We start from the raw sequence: 15,412 nt of genomic DNA, 5'->3' as shown, positions 1-15,412 counted from the left end.
AATTGTTCAAGAACAGACAAATGAGAGTGAGATTATTTAATAAAAAATAGACATTCATGTCATACAAGCAGCCGGGAACCGAAATATCTAATAGAACCAGCTAGTTCTATGTTCTATCTTAAAAGAGATACCAATTGTTCAAGAACAGACAAATGAGAGTGAGATTATTTAATAAAAAATAGACATTCATGTCATACAAGCAGCCGGCTCATACCAAAAAAACATTTTCCTAAATTGGTATTTCCTTTTTGAATATAACATGTTTGGAAGGAATATGCTTACGTTATAGTCAATAAGGACATTCGATTGTAGTGACATTTTACAGGGTATCACGTTCACTGTATCTTCGTAAAGTTACTCGTTCCTTATGGTAATGATGCATATTGATTTTCTTTGCGATTTCTGTTTCTTGTTCTTCCATTTTTACTTAGAATTTTACAATTGCTTCAAATCAATTCAATTTTTATCATAACATATCAAATGTCATATATATATTTACAATTCTAGTACCTATACGTCTTTAGAATCTTTGATTTTTGCCGCTGCAGTGTAGTACAGAAAATATCTTCAATAGATGATATTTTTCAAAAAATGATAAACACAAACACTTACAAAAACATACTTCAAATTTGAGAATGAAATATATAAAGAAATTGTTGATGGTTGTCCTATGGGAGCTTCCAGATCGAATTTTAACACAATTAGTACAGGAAGAGTCTGAGAAAATTGTCTCAAGCAAACTTAACATAAGCATTCCATTTCCTTTTATACGGCGTTACAGCAGGACAAAATATAACAAAAAATTAAATTGAAAAAACATAAAATTGAATTCTTATAAAAAACTTTAATTCATCATTATATACAATTAACAATAACATAAAAACAAATTAGTAGACAATACCAACTTGGTTTTCAAAGTATCTCTCAGAAAAAAGATCAGTGATTATGAGTTTGTCTGATAGAGATCGAAGATAATGAAGTTAGATGCTCAGCTATTCAAAAGCAAAAACTGCATTAAAAGAAAATCGTTATCATGAAAAAAATGATAAATAACATATTCTAGAACAATATAAACATATATTATAATCAAAACAAAAACTAAGCATCATAATGTGAAACATTTTTCATTACCTTATATACAAATATTTTCTCAATAACTATTGAATTATTTCAATAAATATGATAGCAGTATAAGTTATGAAGGACTTAATACATTATCCAAATATTTCACTAAACCAAAAACTGAACCACCTAAAATATTAAATATCAAGTACCTTGTTATCATTGTGACTTTCCTTACGTAGGACAGATATCTCGGTATTTAGAAAATAGATGAAAAGATCATCAATACGATAAACCTTGGCAAATATGAAAATAATATATATTCAACTATAAAAATTCTTCAAACGGAATCGAATACAACAAAAGGAAATTCTTTCTAACTAAATATTAGTAGGATATTGCCTGTTTATTTCCAGCAAGTCTTAGGAAGACAAAGTGCAGCATTCAATCCATCGATTAAGTGGTCTTCTTCTTTCTGGGCTGGTCATCTTTGAGTTCTTAACAACTCTACTGTCTTATGTTTGTTTTAGGTTTTCGTTTTTCTCACCCACCTTTCAATATTTTTATTCCGTATTGTGTCGTGTAGTTTATACTTGTATTTTTATTTTTTTATATAGTTATTTTTTCATTTGGAATGTGTAGATTTTCATAATATAATTATGGATAATTGAATAATATTTCATCCCATTGTCAATATTTTTCAAATGACTAGAGTAAGAGCTGTCATTACTTGTCAATATTCTTAATTATCCATAAATAATGTAGTTAGATATAGGCAAAAATATTTTCTACTGAATTGAATGTGATGGAAGATGCTACAAATATTTGAATTATAATGTGTAATTTATTAAAATGTAGTTCCATTAAAAGCCAGGCGTTAACTTTCTGCTTATAGTCCCATGAACTTCAATCGTTGCCTTTTTTTTCTTATATTGTACACATCTACGATAACACAGGTAATTCTTAATTGCGGTTTAATACTCAAAACAAAACAAAAACGAGAAGATTCATTATTTATTAGCTTTTGTCTGTTCAGTCCTCGGTGTAGTGTTCCATGCTAGGTACACCGAAAAAAAGCACTGCTGGTAGTATTAAACCAGTGAATGTTTTCAGAATTTTTCTTCCATGTTGTATACATAATCAAATACATTCATTATATATTTAATTTAATGTTATTATGGTTATACTATATATTAAAATCATAATTTTAGTGTCAAATTGTGAGATTAAAAATTGTAGTTTGTATTATTCAAAAAATCATCATGCTTTTAGTTGAAATATTATTTTTTCTAAGGAATTCTGTCACAATTATATCAAACTCTACTATTTCAAATCCTATTTAGATTATTACTAATGCCCTATTTGTTCCATTTTAGTTAATTTGCAATCTCTGTAAAATATTAGATTTTCTGTTAGAAATCAATAAATATTTTTTGGTCTATCCGGTGTCTAGTTTTCTTTTCTGCTACCTCCACCTGAAGATATTAGCATTTAAGAGGGTACTCAGAAACATGAAAAAATGATATTTTCAAATAATTTTTTTGACTTCACTAAAATTTTAAACAAAAAATTAATAATTGTAATGTAGGTAAACAGTTTACTTCTAGTCTCTGAAGACGCGCGTCAGACAGTATAATCGTGAGTGTTGGTATAGTGGTGGTTAAACAGTGTATTCAGTCCGTATATTTAATAATTGAAAGAACATATATTGGTTACTAAACTAAATTTCTTTCAGTGTAACTGATTAAAGTTGTAGCGTGTTGCATATCGACAACGGCTGGGAATTAAATATCAATTTACTGAAATACATTTCAGTAAAATAACACAGAGACTTCGAATTCATTAAACCTTAAGCACCTAGGAGATAAGTGTTGTGTGTGTGTGTGTGTGACAAGCCAAGAGAAAGGGAACGTTAATATGACAGAGACGGACTTTCAAATCGATGACCACTGACTTACTCTTCGTTCTAGTTTCCAATATTGAAAAATTCAATCTAAGACATGATCTTTGCGAATTTCAATAAGGTATAGAAGAGGAGATTGGAGAGAATGAGAGAATCAAACACAAGAAGAAGAACTTTGAAAAATCATAGATAATAGCGGGGTTGGTGCAATAATAAGAAGGGGTGAAATTGGATTTGAGCAACGTATAAAATACGATGAATTAAAGGAGAGTCCAATTTGTGAAGAGATTTTCATTGATATGAAATTGTGATAAGAATTGGAGGTCTGTCAGTAAAGATAATGATAAAAGAAATATATAAAGACGTTCACTCAGAATAGGTCAAAAATTTAGTAGTAGTAGAATAAAAAAAATTAGACTAGAACTGAAAGATATAACAATGCAATACAGAGCTCAATGACTACCTAGGTAAAACAGATGTACAAAAAATTGAGGTATATATTTGTAGCTCAGGACAGAAGGAAAAACAAAGAATAGAACAAAATGGACTGCATTAAAAGCATAGTCTAATTGATTAATATGATATTCAGCGTGCGCAAATCCTTTAATGTAGGGCATAAAATTGGCATGAGATTTTATAAGGTACCTATTCACACATAAGCTAAACACACAATTCTAAACTAAACATAGGTAAACGTTGGTTTTCAAAGATGATAACTTCGTGATCTAAACGCATGTCATATATCGTGATTGTGAGTATTGAGTAAAAAAATTGCTAAGTACTTTTCGAAAAAACTTGAATACTATTGAAATGAACCCAAAGATCATACAGACCAAAAAGATTTCTCAAGAAAAAAGTCTTAGTCTATTAGCCCGATTCAGTAATTTCTTCTTCATATGCACTAAGAATTGCTTTGAATCAATCCATTGTTCATCATAACATTTCGAATGTCTCGATAAAGATAAAATAATAAAAAATACACAAAAATTACTAACTTTATTCCGATATCGATTATTTTGGCTTCAATTTCAATAGTGTAGAACCCTTACATTGACTTGGTTATTTCCAATTCATTAATGAGTTATGAAGGGGAAACATTTTTCTGTTAAAAAATCCATCGATTGCAGGAAATATAAAACACTTTCTCCCCAACAAAAACATTGTAATTAGGGTAAATTTGATTAAATGTTAATATTTGAGCCGTCCCTGATTAGAATATAGTGGAAAAGAAGAAGGTATAATCTTTAGGATGACCCGAAGGAATGTTGCGGGACCACAGATCCGCCTTGCGACGATGGAGACTCAATTTGAATAAACATATTATTACTATGTGAGTATGGCGTATGTTGTTTTTTAAATCACATATTTCATGATTAGTGTTCAAGTCAAATTTAAAGTAGGTAATGTGTAAGTGAATTATTATTAATTTCCTCGTCATAAATCATAGTTAATACTAATCTATTTACTTTTTAATAAATGAGACTTCAAAATAGTAAGACAAAATGAGAATTTTCTCAGTTACAGAGAATATCTATAATAAGCTGAAAGTAAAAACATTTTCAGCAAAGAAATTCATTATAATACTTTATAATTTCTTTATTTGACACCTTTTGATAACGCTCCAAAATCTATTACACATTCATTACTCAACAGATCCGTTGGAGCAGTATACTGCGCTTAACCTCACGGTTCAAAGTTTTAATAAGATGCACACCAAAGAGTTTGCATTTTGACGAAAATCCATCGAGTCCGCATGAGTCCGCATAATGAATTTTATATTTTAATGTTTGATATTCATTTATACTATTAGAACAACGATCTTAATATAAGATTTAGATAGATTTCTGTTGAATAGGGGAGGAAACTAAGATCTACAAACACTACAATAGTCACTCTAACTGATAAAGGATGATCTTATTATTTGAAATAGTGGAAAAGCTTTGCTACGGCGATGATGACCAGCAGGAATTGCTCAGATAACTGGGACCCACACCTACCTATTCTCAGTATTAGTATTAACATTAACAAATATCTTATTTAAACGCGAGTTCAAGGGTACTTTACAGGTCCTATGAAGGTTTTGTATGACCCTAAATTAGCTAGTCTGTCAGCTATTTCATTTCCTTCATTCCGGTATGTCCCGGAATCCATTGCAGGGTAATTTCATGTTTCTTCCTTGCTTGTTTAACTTATCCAGCTAATATTGATTTTATGACTTTGGAGCTTGATCTAATGGAGCTCTAATGGTGGTTTGGCTATCAGCCAGGATTATTTGTGATCTGGATTGAACTGGACACATTTTTTAATGTCATATATTTCTGCTTGAAAAATGCTTGGTGTATATCCCAGGCTTTCAGAGTATTTCTTTCTAGGCTTGTATATTCCAGTCTGCTCTTATAGAGCCATCCATGTACCATTTGATGTCGTTTTCGTTCATTTCTCGTATAGTATTCTGATTTTTTTCTCAAAGCTAAACGTTTCTGGTATTTTCGCCACGCGTTCCAATACTATATGGAGAGGTAGGAGATTCAGAGTCACTTCCATTGCAGTTTTTGGACATGATCTCATATCCCCGACTACACTTATGCAAGCCAGTCTTTGTACCTTCGACGGATTGTTCCTCGTGGTGAAAAAACTAGTTTTTCACACCATCAGGACATTCGTGGCTTTAGTGGTTATCTCTATCTATGTTTTAATACTTACATATATTCCAATATTTCACTTAATATATTTTTTAGAGACGTCCTTTCAAATGTTTAAAATATCCCTAAATACACGAGGAAATCTAGTGGAAGAATTTTTATATAACTCAGTCTATTTGATGCACACACTTCTCTGTGAAAGCTTTAACTATGTAGTGAGGATACAACCAAAAATTTCCAATATAATTTATCACAAATATATTGACTGATATATCTCGAAAATGATTCAGTATCGAGAATGTGTAAAACAGTTAACATTTAAGGTTATGATTCGATTTATATTGTTTCTACATGATAATTAAATAAAGTTCTTTCTTTTTTAACCCAATGGTAATGTAAAACTACCGTGAACGTTGAAGAAAAAAAAAACAATTCAGATTGCCATGAACTAAATGTGTTTTTTTATATTCATGTTCGCTACTTGATGGGAAACTTCTATCTGTTCTACCTACCCATGCCGCTGATGATGACGGTGCCTATGATGGACTGGAGGACCTGCCGCTAGCGAACGCGCGACTAGCTTGGAGCCGAAGAGTAGTCTCAATGAAAGCGTGTTGCCACAACTTGAAAAATTTATTTAAAATAACGAAACACCACAACATTTTTTCTGATATCATAATAAATTCTATTGTGATAAGGAAGAGCTTTCTAAATCAATATTTGTGTAGGAGAATTGTTCTTCATAGTTAAAGATGGAGAAAAATTTGAACTAGAGCTGCTTTAGGAGAATAAATTGAGGGAAGAATGCTGGAAATGGGAAACAGTAGTTGGCCAAAATTTAAAATGCCAGAAATGGGATCAGAGCTACAAGAAATTGCAAAAACAAGTCTAGGCTACAGATGATGCGGCTATCAATAAGAAAATTGGTTTAGAGCAAGATGATATATCAAATGAATCGAATAACTTTCCTTTCCTTTAATATTTGAACGGGAAAATAATGAAACCATTAATTTAAAATCCCCCCCCCCCATGTACAAACAGGTTTCATATTGAATCCTATAATTTTTACAACTTATTCCTCTTCTCGTCTTTTCTCTACATGCGGAAGGAGAAGAGATTAATCTATGTGAAAACACAGTAAATCAAGTTGAATATAAGACATAAGTGACAGAATTAGAAGTATAAACTGTGAATAATTGAATCTGAATAAATAATTTGATTATATTTCAAGATTAAGTATAGATATTACAAGAAATCATTGATGGATTATTTGACAACACTGTTTAAAGGCAACGAGAACACTGAATGGAGTCAATAAACCCAGTGCACCTGTTGGCCTCAGGTCAGCCGTACACATATCGCCTAGGGGTGTTTTTGTTGCTAATACTTCTTAGGCGATTGTTATGGACGATCAATTTTTAGAAATAACTGTTATCAGTGTATATAGAGACAAATTTTGGTGCTGCCTTGAGGGTACGGTAAAAAAAGGATGTTGATTAAAACTGTTATTTCAAGATACCATTTATTGTTACCTTAAAGGTGTAGTGTCTACATCTACACGGAGTTTACACAACGAAAATTAATTGAATCAAATTTTAAATAATTGTTTTATTGATAAACGACATTGATATATTCTTTTGTAATTTTGATTCTTAAAGCTTCTGTTGTACGTGGGCTATTATTTCTTAATATTTCATCCATATTTACTGAGAATTCTTAGAGATTCGATTTTTTAATAATAAGAACCCTTTCTTGGAAGCTTTTAGTTTCTGAGGATATTATAGTTTGTAATTGTGATATATCGACGAATAAATTCATTCTGGTTACGTTTAAAGTTATACAAAGATTAGTTTTGTTTTAAATTCAGAATGAGCTTTTGATCAGCATTAAGCAGTCGTGGTATCTGTAAAGCTTTTTCATACATGAAGTTTCATGAAATACAAACGAATTGCATACATTTTTTCTACTAGCGGAAATTTTATCAAAATACTATACTAAAATAATATATCAACTTTTCGGTATGTGTAAATGCCCTCTAAAAATAATTTTTACTGCATAAGTAATAAAATAAATGGCATCAGCGCGACTGGAGCTTGTAACCTCCCGCATGTGAGCCTCGTAATCTAGCCACTACACTAGGAAGACCTTAATAACAAGTTTCCTCAAGCACTACTGCTTTAGTATGTTTCTTTAAACACTAGTGCATAAAATAAAGTTTTACTCACTCTAAAGTGTGTCTAAAGTACTATGCACGGAAGTAGAAAAAAGTATTCTTTACATGAGTATTGAAACTAAAATATTTGTGAGATTTTGACAAATAACAGCAGAAAAATGGCGGAAAAATATATTTTCTAAAGCGCAAGTGGTATTTACTTCTAAAATTTGGATAAAACCGAGTCAATCTACTTCAATAATTTCCAGTTTTGATCCTCGTGTTATTTAAAGAGAAAATCCATATGCTATTGGTTCCTCATTTGATGAGAATTTCTATTATTGCCTAAAGTTAGATAATAAAAGAAACTGTTGAGAGTAAACAGAGGCTACATTTATAAAATAAATGCAGAGGATTTTTTCCTTTTTCAAAATAAATTTACTTTCTTCAACTTGACATTTTTTTCTAATGTTATCATATGAAGGATACATGTCATTTAGTTCAAATTGAGTTAATTTGAAATTAAAATTCTGATATAAAATTTTATTTGTGAACTGCCTTATTCGATAAATAGAAGACCTAAACTCAATTACACATGATGTTGCTTACTTACAAAAGAGAGTTTTCCTGAAATATTGGTTTCAATTTTATATTGACAGACACACACAGTTATGATACAGTCTGTTTGTTGTTTTGTGGCCTTGCGATTTATTTATGGTCATCGCAAAGACCAGACGTACTGGAAATTGTGAACGCTTCAAATCGCTGGAATCAACGGTATAAGCGAGATTAAGACATTCTCTTCCTTGTATTCTCCTCTTTTGTACCGCCAGTCTTGTTCCATTGCACAGTCGATGTTGATTAATGTTACGCAGCATGATGACAACTGACTTTTAACTCCAATTTGTGAGGTGGTACTCTAGGCAATACCAGTGAATTTAAAAGCTCCGTGGGATAGTTGACTACATTATCCGGGGTCGACTGATTTGAAAGAAACCAACCGGAAGAAAATTCTTAATGGTCGCATTTAGATCTTCGACATCTTTATTTTTCGCAGCCAATATTTCACCAATTATGGATATTGACATGTTGCGCTATATCTGGGAAAACACGCTGAATAAACTGCTCTTTTGAGTAAATAAAGTTCTCACGCACGTAGCAGTAATCGTCACTCACAAAGACGCAATCTTTGTTTGAGGTATCGATCGACATAGAGGATGGATCGACATATTAGTTGGTTGTCAAATATTATGATTGCGTTCAGAAATTTAATTTATGACGAAGCATCAAAGAAAAACAAAATTGTTTGTATTTAGTTCCGCATTTTGATATATATTCACCACTCAAACCTTCTCGGGACTTGCACAAATGATTTAAGACCAAAATTAGACAAATCGGTCCAGCCGAATGGCAACTCATTTTTATATATATAAATAACATATGGTATTTACACCGCCCTACCTCAGCATACGCCTTTGTTTCAATACTCTTATATCCATCATCAACCGCAGAAAAATTCCAAGAATTATTAATTTCCAAGATTGTAAGTACACTCTATAAATTCTTGAGCAATTTTACATGAAAGATAGATGGGACTTGAATAACGCGAACTTTTTCATTCTAGTCTTGTTTAGTAATGGAATATGAGGAGGATGCTGCGGTATGTGTTGAGATATCTTGTTGGATTGATTTATATTTGCTGAATTTTAGAACCAACACTGTGATTTTCGAAACAGAACCCGAGAAACAATAAATTTTAAAAGTTACTTCTTGACGTACTAACGTGCCTGGGTAGCCGAGGAAAAAATAAAATTGATTCATGAACGTATATTAGAGATTCAAGTACAAACAAGCAAAACAACCGAGGAATTCTCCTACTAGGATGTACGTATTATGCAGGTTTATTTATATATACAACTTTCAATCATTGAATACACTACCCTAATAAAAGAATTGAGAATGTATTGATACACTTGATAATTAAACTAGGTGAGATAATTTCCACAAAACGTCTCCAGGATCTTCGACACGAACAGTGGAATACCACAGTGATCAGTACTAGGCCCAACCCTGTGAAATATCTTATATCCAGGGCTCTGTAGAATAGAGATGCCACAAGGAGTTACCTTAGTTGGCTTTACAGACAATATCACCACAATGGTTACAATAGTAACAAAACAATCTTTGATGAATCTGGCTAACACAGCACTGCAACTCGTACTGGTTTCAAAGCAAACAACTCGGTCTTGCGCCAGAAAAAGCAGAGGTTGTTCTGTTGAAACATAAAAAGAAACATTTGGCAAATATGCTCTAATATACAAGGCTAGACACGAAATTCAGCTTTAAGAACACTTCGAGAAGACAAAACTCTTCCAGCTCCAGTATAATACCAAACCTTGACGACCTCAGTGCATCTAAAAGGAAAATTCTTTCTAGCGTGATCCAAAGCCATATTTTGATGGCGTACCAGTATGGCACACCGTCTCTACAAAGCTGAACCGACTACAGAATGAACTAGCTATCCACATATACAGTGCTTACCGAATTGTATATGCCGAAGGACTAGAGGTAATCGCAGGGCTGGCTCCTGTGGAGCTGCAAGTAAAAGCGAAGAATGACAGGTATGACGGGGTGACGAAGGCTGACGCAAGAGCAAATCTCAAACAGAGGTGGTAAGTGGGATGGGACAACGGAACTTATGGCCGATGAACCCACCGACTTATTTTTGTTGACGAAGTCTGGGTGATCAGGAAGCGTGAGGAATCTGATTATTTCTGAATACAAGCACCCACAAAGCAGGAATGCTCTCGCAACTACCAGACGCAGATCAAAACCTCCTAAATGCAACTATTGCGATGGGGAACACTATCCCGAACATACGCAATGGAACAGCTCCAAATGGAAGAAACTTGCATACTCAGAAACGTGAAAGAAGTTTCCAATTTTGCCAACTTGATGGAATGCTTGCTAGAACTAGAGGAGTCCTGGAAGTACACTTATAAAGTGACACAGGCTATAATAGGGGGCGAAGAGGAACAGAGTAGGAAGTAGCAACGAAGCAATGCGAGAGTGGATACCATTGCAAAGTGCGAAAGCCCAGGGTGGTTTTACTGGGTAAGACTCCGACACTACTCGACAATAAAGTCGGGTGTCCCTGAGGATTTCCCCTCCTACAAAAAAGGTGAAATTATTTCATACTTCTGGTTATTCAATATTAGTCCTTGATTAGATAGAATGATGCTTCAATTGTTACAATCTGAAAATAATCTAAATGTCGTTTTCAGAATTAGAATTTGAACATTATAGACAATAAAAATTCAGATTCAAATGGATCAAAAACTTAACCAGAAAAATTCTAATCCATTTGCTTCGCAAAGTAATATAATTAATTTTTTTCTCAAAATATAGTTACTCTCATCAAAATTTTTGTAATATGCACTAAAAATTCTTCAATCCAATGTATCCCTTACTCTTCTAATAAGCCTATAATTCTAATTTAAACCTTTTTAAAGAAAAAAAATTTTATATTTGGTTCACTGAACAATTCCTTGAGTGAATCTCAAGCCAGACAAAGGGCCACCGAAATAAAGAAAGGGACCGTCCCGGTCTAGAACTCATGAATTGTATTCAGGAAGCTGATGTAGCCATTGTGGGGTCCTTATTATCATACAAAGGGCAACAATGCGCACCATTGCCACTTGTTTGGTTGTATGTGCTTCGCGTTTACAATATAATCTAATGGAATGGTTTAAGAATTGAATGAATGCCTCTTAGATAAAAGGGTTTTGTTAAGTTTATTGCGTTCTGGCATGCTCTGTGAATTTTAATTCAACTCTACTATAAAAAGTAGCAGAAATAAAATTCTAATTGAACATAATTTCATTTGATTAGATGACAGTTACATTTACTTGTTAAATCCTAAAAAACAACGGTTTGTCGCTTAAGTGCGATTAATTGGAAAAGTAAAGACACTAGTAAAAAACATAAATACATTTTTTTACAACTTTGGGTGAGGATTATCAAGACAGTAAGGCATGTGATGCCTATGTGTGTCAAACAGAATATTATAATCAACTTGACATTTTACTAGTTATTAATTGGTGAATAGAGCTGACACAATATTACTACCTTAATCAAAGGAAATATATTGCACTCAATGACTGGTCCAAAAACTACGTAGTCTTACATTACAGTGAATTTGGAATACTTTGGTCTTCAACACTTTGTTTAGGAAGTGTTGTAGGATTTCTACTAATACACTAACTAATAACACTACTAATACGCACTAACGCACGACGATATGTTGTAGAGATTCTAGAAAATGTACTACCATATGCTGGATTTGTTGGTAATGGTTTTCTGCTAGTGCAAGATAATGCTCGACCGCACACGGCAAGAATGGTAACGGAGTACCTTGAAGAGGTTGGTATTGCATAAATGGACTGACCGCTCAAAGCCCCGATGTCCATTCTATTGAGCATATTTGGGACCAGCTCAAAAGACGTATAAGCCATCGCATACTTGCTCCATCAAGACGTGAAGAGCTTCGATTGGCCCTAATAGAGGAATGGACCAATTTTCCTCAAGCAAACATTCAGAATGTCTGACATTCTATGCACACTCGCATGAAAATTGTCATCCAGTATCGAGGCGGCGATACGCTTTTTTGAAAATAAACTCCGTAACTTTTTGTTTGTGCTTCATTTGTATAAACATCATATAATATGCTAAAAGCATTATTGAATAAATAAATCATACATTTATTACAACAAACTACATGTAAAAATTTGGATAATTTCGCAAATTTTTGTGCAATTAGATAGAATCGAATTTTTATTTGTTCATCCTATAACATCACTGTCACTTACTCTTTGTTTTATTCATAATAATCTAGATACTTCTTACGGTTACCTCCAATAAAAATAAAGAAAAAAATTGTCTTGTCTTTTTCTTCAACGACGTCCTTGAATAGTCCACTTCATTCTTGAGTCGTTCATTCTATTCTATGAATAATATTTACACCGGGTTACAGCCATTGTCATGTAGATGGTATATTCGAGATCGCACCAGGATATCGTCGACTTCACTCGGATGTGCCGAGATTTTCTCACGCATACAAGTTATTTCGCAATGACAATAATAAAAGGAAAGAAACATTGACAATACGAGATCTACTAGTTTTTTTATGGGGTTGAATTAAAAAAATTGATATTATTTATCATTAATAAATGTAGAATTTCAAAATAACGAAAAATCTAATTCAGTAGCCAGATTAACCGAAACAAAGATATAATACGGAAAAAAATGAAGTATATCGATGAATCAATCAACAAAAAATTAATAGAAAACATATAAATTCGTTTAGATACTCGTAGATTTATAGAATGGAAATAAAATAGAAAAATGATGGAAGCGGTTAGTAATATCAAGAGAATAAGAGACAAAACGAGTAAAAAGTTGATAGAGCAATTAAAGGAATAAGAAGGAAGGAAGAGGTAGGCCAGATTGGAGATATTGGATACAAGGGAAACCAGAATTGGAATCTTCATCAAATACCCGATAAAAAGAACAGTTAAAGACGGAGGAAAACAATGGGACGAGATAATAGATAACAAAAATTTGAAATATTGAAAAATCACAAAGCATTCAATATGTAATAATGAACGAAAAATGTCGAAAACCTTGATTCAATTGGTTTTCAAGAATGATTTTAGATAATTATGATAACATAATTGACAAAGTGTAAAAGAGGGTTATTATTATTATTTTCTAATAACTAGCTAAAATATTTATCAATGAGTAAAGTTGAAATTATTAGCAATTTCTTTTAATAATTCGAAGTGGATAAGTTTGGATTGGATATCGACAATTGGATGTATTCAAAATAGCGTCTGCTTGATAAACTAATCCGCATTTCAACATTTCTGAATATTTTAATTTGATAATTTTCCGTATTTCGGCATATTTTTTTTAAACATATTTGTTATTTGAATGTAAATATGGCAACTTCGCGACATAATTGGGATTTGACGTTTCAGGTACTCAAAGACTGCAAAACCTTCTTATACTTAGAACACTTACTTTACATTTATGTTTGTAACTGACTCTTTGGCCTCGATCTTGCCTTACTTTGAGTCATCAGAATTTTGACACGTTTTTATCAATTCCTCCTGTATATTAGTATGTTTATAAATGACTTTTAGTGCCTTGATTTAACCCTAATTTGAACGATCAGACTTTTAACAGGCTTTTATCAATTCCACCTATACATATTTATATGTTTTTCACTGACTTTTTGGCATCGATTTTGCCCTTCTTTGAGCTATCAAAATTTTAACACGTTTCTATCAGTTTAACCTGTATATTTGTAAGTGATTTTTTGTGCCTCAATTTTGCTCTACTTTGAGCGATTTTTGATTGAGTCCGTGAATACACTTTTATTGATTTATTGTGGCCTACGATACTGTTTTCAACGACCATCTCGAATTATTGAAAAATGTATGGTAGAAGTTAATTTTAATTTGTTGGGTCACAAATCGATTTCTGAGCTTTGCCAAACCAGATGAGGTTCAAGACGTTCGTTTACAAGCAAAAAGGGTCTGGTATGCTGTTTCGAGACACAAAATCATTGGTCCGTACTTTAACGAAGAAAATGGTCGGAAAGTCACATTTAATCAATAGAGCTAAATAAAAAGTTCAACAAATTTCATCCCTGTTCTATGTCAATTCTGTCGTGCACGTAATTTTGTATTTCGAAACCAATTTTTTCATCAGGTCGGTGCAACTTGGTCAATTTCTTCAGGAACATTTTCCAAATAGATTAGTTTTGCGATTTACTGACTTATCTTATCCTTCTCCATTCTCCAGACCTCAAATCTCCAGACGCATATACTTGGGCCATTGTTAAAACTAAACGGGCACTACATACCATTAATGAATTAAAAATGTGGCTAGAACCTTCTTTGGGACAACCCTTATTCTATAACATGACTAGAAATTTGGAACATGGATATCAATAATATCTATTTCTTGAAAAATTGTTGTTGTTTCAAGTTCAGCTCTGTTTATTTCGGGCTATGGCTTCACAATAATAGCACACAAGGAAGCTTTCTCGTGTCTGACTGTCAAAACATACTTTTCACTATCAGTTCAAATATTCTCAAGTTATTATTATTGAATTTGAATTTATTCTTTAGTGAACAATAATGGAAGCATTTTTTCACATTGTTTGGGCTAGATCAAAAAGCTTGTTAAACCAATATTGAAGGTATTTTTCATTTTGATCCGTTTGAGGTACCTTAGCTAAATATTTCAGCAGACGTCAATAACGAAGTAAACTGATACTTCTCTAGATTGCGCGATGAAATTGTATGTAATTGCATACTTATTATTTTTTTTGGAATTAGTTCTCTTTGCTCTATTACAATAATTATACTGTTCAATAATACAGAATCAATATTTGTGACGTATAATTGTTTTAAATTTTTGTATGAATCTAGTTAAACTGCTGTAAACTTGAAGATTGACCTAGAATCTCACAAAAATCTCGAAACTAACTCATTCCCATGCGTGTTATTTTCATTTAATATTAAACCAAAACCAATATATTTCCACATCCTTAACCATTAACATCTTTGGCGTTTTGATAATAAT

Source organism: Diorhabda sublineata, chromosome 8 (assembly GCF_026230105.1).
Source record: "Diorhabda sublineata isolate icDioSubl1.1 chromosome 8, icDioSubl1.1, whole genome shotgun sequence".
Lineage (NCBI taxonomy): Eukaryota > Metazoa > Arthropoda > Insecta > Coleoptera > Chrysomelidae > Diorhabda > Diorhabda sublineata.
Note: the sequence above shows the minus strand (reverse complement) of the source record.